Source organism: Peromyscus eremicus, chromosome 8a, assembly GCF_949786415.1.
Source record: "Peromyscus eremicus chromosome 8a, PerEre_H2_v1, whole genome shotgun sequence".
NCBI classification, from domain to species: Eukaryota; Metazoa; Chordata; class Mammalia; order Rodentia; family Cricetidae; genus Peromyscus; species Peromyscus eremicus.
Window position 1 is genome coordinate 70,341,387 of NC_081423.1, and position 5,480 is coordinate 70,346,866.

Consider the following 5,480-nt stretch of genomic DNA (forward strand, 5'->3'; position numbering starts at 1 on the left):
GTGTTTTGAGATTTAGTGATTATGCTGGAAACTGTTGAAATCATTTGTACATGACTTATTTTATTCCGAATCTGGACAGAGGCATAGTAGTCTCACCTGTAAAATGAAGTGCCTGAATAGAAAAATGACCTAACTCTATAGAGTCAGCTGGTCCTGATTCTTGTGACTAAGTCTTAAGCCTTTTTTTAAAAAAAATAAGAATTAAAACTAAAAATGTCATTACACATTTTGAAACTTTAACCCACTAAAGACCTTAAAGATACTTTACATAAACAAGCCAGCCATTTTCTCTGCTAGCATTGGAACAAAAAGTCTGACCTTATATGAAGTCAGAGTATAAAATCTCTGATTTAAGGGGAAATAATATTTTCTAACTTTAATTTTGCTAGTTTTATCTCAAATACAAGCTTCTGTTCTCCACTGGTGATCATCTTATCATTTTAATCATTTTTCTAATTTATATGTACATTAAAATTAATCTTGTTTCCTTTTACATTTAAAAAAAAACCACGCACATCTTACCATCTCATTTTGTACATCCCATCATGTACATCTCAATTTTAAAAGCCTTGAAATGTTTAGGACTGTACTACGTTAATGGCAGGGTAGGGGAGCATTCTCTAATGCTTAAACTGTGTCCCTTCCATTCTAGAAGTGCATACGTAAAGGTTAAAACTGTCCATATAGTACTAGTCTGGGATAAATCCCTTCACTTTGGTAAACATTTCCACTGTATTTTAAGCAGAAGCTCTAGTGTCTTTGAATAACATAGAAAAAATGGCACTCTGTAGGTCCTTTTCTTTGATAGTTTACAAAAGAAGAAATGCTCTAAACCGTTAATGCTGTTTCCCCCTGGGTGGTGGTATTACACGCCATTTTACTTTTCCATTTCCCCAAAACACATTATTCCCTTGGTAATTGAACATTATTTTAAAATTAATTAGCAGATGGTTTACAAAGTGCGGCATCCACACGGTCCAATTCTACAGATCTGCTCGGTGGCTTTTTCACTTTGAAAAGCGGCTGCTTTAACAGAATGGTTTGATCAGGTGTCTACGAGGTCAGACGACGACAAAACAGCTTCCTTTTTCCAGGCCCTTCTTTTAGGCTTTGGAGACATCCAGAAAGTGGGTTTGAACTTAGCTGCAGTGGATCTTGCAGTAGTAAACTTTTTGGGTGGTCAGAGTAACACCTTTCATTACAACTATTAGCTGAATGGCAAAAGACTCTCGGGCTTACCAGTGTTTGCAGAGGCATTATTTTGGAATAATTCCGTTTGGAAAGAAACGCAATTGTAAACCCTTTCTATTTCAAGCCCATAAAAAAAAAGCAGAACTCAGATGAAAGGCAAAGCCTTGACCTTTCTATTTTAGACTTTCATCTGGGTAGCTAAGCCATCTGCTCCCCCCCCCCCACCTCCCACCCCATCTACTTAATGGACTGAAAATACTGCACTTAATTGCAATTTTATCAAACCAGGCTGACTTTTCTACTTTAACGAATTACGACCGCGTCTTTTCACCTAAAGGCTTGCTTGGTGGGGTTTTACTTGCCCTTCCTTCCCAATTCCTTCCCAATTCCTTCCCACCGTGTCTCTCAATTACGAGCTGTCAAATGTCTGTAAAGTATGGTACTAGGCTGTCGCGTAGGAAAGCTATCTACAGAGCTTTTCATTTCAACCGTGAGCACCTGACGGAAAATCTAGGGGTCTGGGCTCCTCTGGCCACCGGGACGGCATTAGCTTTGTTGAGGTTACGCAGGAAGGCATCTCACAGTCTATAAGGGAGTCGCGCGTCCCCGCCGCCCAACAAGGAAAGCAGCCCGGGAAAGGGCAGACAGACGAAGGTGGGAGGAAACCCCAGGAAGAAGGGCGCTGGGAAGAATGGGGAGCCCAAGACGCGAGGGAAGACCTTCGCAGGAAGGAGCCAGGGAAGGGCGTGCGAAGTGGCCGGGAAGCTGGCCGAGAGAGCCGGGGAAGAGGGGCCGGGTGCAGGCGCGGGGACCCCGCCCGGGTGCCCCGCGGGGACGCGGGTGGCGGGGACGGGGACCCAGGCCGGCGACCCGGAGACGGCGGCCCACCCGCGGCCGAGCCCCGTTACTTAACTATTTGTAGAGCTGCTGCAGGCACAGGTCCAGGCTCTCGCCCTCCACCTCCTCTCGGGTGATGCGCTCCGACAGCGGCCGCGGGAGCGGGGGCAGCGGCGGCAGCTGGGGCTGCGGCGGCGGCGGCGGCGGCACGGCCGAGTGCCCCGGGGCCGCCGCTTCTTCCTCCTCCTCCTCCTCCTCCTCGCCCTCGGCCGCCGCCTCCTCCTCCACCGCCTCCTCTTCGGGCTCGGGGTCTTGGTCCTGCTCCCCCTCCTCGGCCGCGGCTCCTGTCGCAGCGTCCTCCCCCGGTTCCTCCCCCGAAGCCTCGGCCGCCTCAGCCGCGACCAGCTCCGCTTCGGGCTCGGGCTCGGATTCGGGTTCGGGCTCTGGCTCGCCGCCGCCGCACGGTCCGCGGAACTCGCCCAGGAACAGCTCCAGGAAGCGCCGGTAAGTTTTCTCCTCAGGGATGCAGCCCGCCATCGTTGCTCATGCCCCGAGGTCCACCGGGAAGGGGGTGGCGGGTGAGCCCAGCAGGAGGAGGGGGCCGCTTCGGAGCCTCGCCTCCCGCTACGGAGGGGGAACGGCAGCACCGGCACCGGCGATCAGCACTGGGTTGCCTGGAGAGGGCTCCCGCAGGCGTGCGCGCCACCGAGCTCGGACGTGCGCGGCCCGGGGCCGGGGGCGGAGCGCGCCACCCCTCGCCGGTCTGGAGGGAAAGTTGGTGGCGGGCGCGCGCACAGGGTCCAGCGGCGGCCCACCAGCAATCCCTACCGAGAGCTCAGCCCACGCTGCCTAGAGACTGTCGTCATGGCAACCGGTTCTAATTAAGAATTCCAGGGTCTTTCCCGTCGAGTCGGTGGAGTGGTGAGGACACCGGACTCCCGCACTCCAACTTCGAATGGTCCTTACTGGGTGAAGACCCTAGTTTCATGTCAAGAGTGAACTAAGGCATCTCTGCTGGTTCCACCACGAGTGTACTGAATTGAGATTCCTTGCTTGCCTTGCCTTGGCAGATCTGCTGATATGATAGCACTCAGTAAACACCTTTTACTGAGGATACACCTCGAAAAATTAGAGGTGGGGGCACAAGCACCTAAAAGGGTAGTCTCCTTTGCTTAGGTTCTTTCATTTGATTCTAAGTATCCCCGTTTCTCAAAAAGATGAATGTGAGGAATAAAATAGTAATTTACTCGCTTTAAAGTCCAGAGTCTCCAGCAGTGGCGTTGGTGTTGGAACCCACATCTAAGTCTTGAAAGCTTTTAGAATCTTTTCCTGTAACTCTGCTCTATGGAAATTTATCTGTGCCTCGTGTCCACACAAAATCTTCTTTATATAGGGCTTTGCAGTTTACACGTGTTCATCTCTATAATCCAGACCACAGCCCGAAAGGATATTACCGTTATGATTCTGTTTTACAGATAAGGAAACAAGCCTTAAAAACAGTGACTTTGCTCAAGGTCAGAAGCAAGCAGCACAACAAGGACTCAATCCATGGTTGAAATGGTAGACTTCACTTGTAAGTTTTCGGTCACGCTAAACTCCCTCCTTAGCTTCTGTACAATGCACATCAATCATATCCTGTCATATAATCTCCAGTATTGTCTGTATTTTGTTTGTCCTTCCCCACCACCTCCTGTGTCTCTTTTTTTCTTTCTTGGTCTAAAACTGAAATGACTTTAAATTGTTCTAATTTTCTTACCAAACCATACACAAACCTGTTATTTTCAAGCTTCGTGGAGATGGTGTTGGTAGCGGGCGCTCAGAGGACTCGTGTTACACAGCTGTAAGGCTGATAACATCATTGCTGCACATTGCCATGTCCATGGCAGCATATAATTCAGCGCAAACATAGTGATTTTTTTCTCCACTCTGAAAAACATGTACTCACAAATTATCCACTCCATCCTCTCCATTTATTGTTTCTGGGTTTCAGCTGGATTTAGGATCTGAAATACCATTTCCAGTCAGTTATTAATGGCAGAAGAGGGTGTGTTCTCACCTAATGTTTTCCTATAATACGGTATTTTTAAATCCCTGACCTGATACTATTATTTTAAGATTAAGTGGGTTGGACTTACTAATGGTATCATGTAAAATAGAGTTCTATGCTCTCTCCTAGGTCAAGATTAAGTAATACATGATAGAAAGTGTATAGTAAACAATGCACTTGGAGTTTTTTCTATTTTTTCTAAGGTAAATGGAAAGACTCAATTAGTCTGTGTAAAGCAACTTCTCCATGGGATGCCAAGAGCCTTCAAACTGATTCCATTTTCAACCTACCTGTTCACTGCCATTTCAGAAAAAACGAGAAAAAAAGCCGTGTGGTGGAACAAGCCCTTAATCCCAGCACTCTGGAGGCAGAGGTGGGTGGTAGGCTGAGTCCAAGTCCCACCTGGACCACCTATCAAGTTCCACATCATCTAGGGCTATGTAGTGAGACCTTGTCTAATAATAATAATTAATAAATAATAACTGGGAAAGATCGACAACTTTTTAGGCTGCAGCAACTTTAAATATCCAATTTTACATTCCAACGAACTATTACGATCCCCAATTTTAACATGGTGACATTTAGTTCAGGAGTGCGTCACTGTCAACGGTAACAATTCATGTCAAGCTACATCTTCTTCCTTCATAATGTAGTTAGTTGCCGCCTTCATTTAGATGACATTTGTGACATTATGACTCAACCCACACATCAAAGGGAAATGATATATGTTGGTAAAACATTACTTCTAGGAATAAAAGGAAAAACCCACACCTCTGTTACTGGAAATGAGAGGCGTCTTTGCTTGTATTAATAAAGACACTCCTTTACAAAGATCAGTATGGATGCTATTGCATTCCTTTAGCGAAGGAGCCCTGTCAGAGGCTGTTGACGGCAGCGCTGGGATCCCTAAGCAGCTGTGCAGGTGGTTTTGCCATTGTCCAATCTTTAAGCCATTATTTCAAGACAGTTTGCTTCCCTTTCTCCCTGTATCTCTCCAGTCCATTCTATTTATTTTTTGCTTAATAGAAAATGTAATGAGTCCTGACACATTCTTAGACTCTCAGAGTTGTTTCCTACATTCAGTTGGTTTTTCTCAGACCACCTGATAGTCCTTCCTGGCTCTTAACACAGTTTGTACTTTATTTTTATCTTTGTGCTTATCTCACAATGTGCATCTTCTCTACAAAATAAAACTATACTGCCATTGTACTTTAAAAACGAATTTAGTTATTAGCACTTAATATGATTTTAGTATTTGCCGAAGTATGCAATAAATTTTTCATTAAAATTAAAGTTATGGGCTGGAGAAATGGCTGAGAGGTTAAGAGCACTGGGTGCTCTTCCAGAGGTCCTGAGTTCAATTCCCAGCACCCACATGGTGGCTCACAACCATCTGTAATGAGAT

General features: G+C 46.3%; 1 long non-coding RNA gene across 1 annotated transcript; it reads left to right on the forward strand.

Moving 5' to 3' along the window:
* Positions 1-2,908: 2,908 nt before the first annotated feature.
* Positions 2,909-4,574, forward strand: LOC131917552 (uncharacterized). Its single transcript, XR_009380690.1, has 3 exons — positions 2,909-3,162; positions 3,504-3,601; positions 4,279-4,574. It is a non-coding gene; the product is annotated as an uncharacterized LOC131917552 (long non-coding RNA).
* The last annotated feature ends 906 nt before the right edge of the window (positions 4,575-5,480 follow it).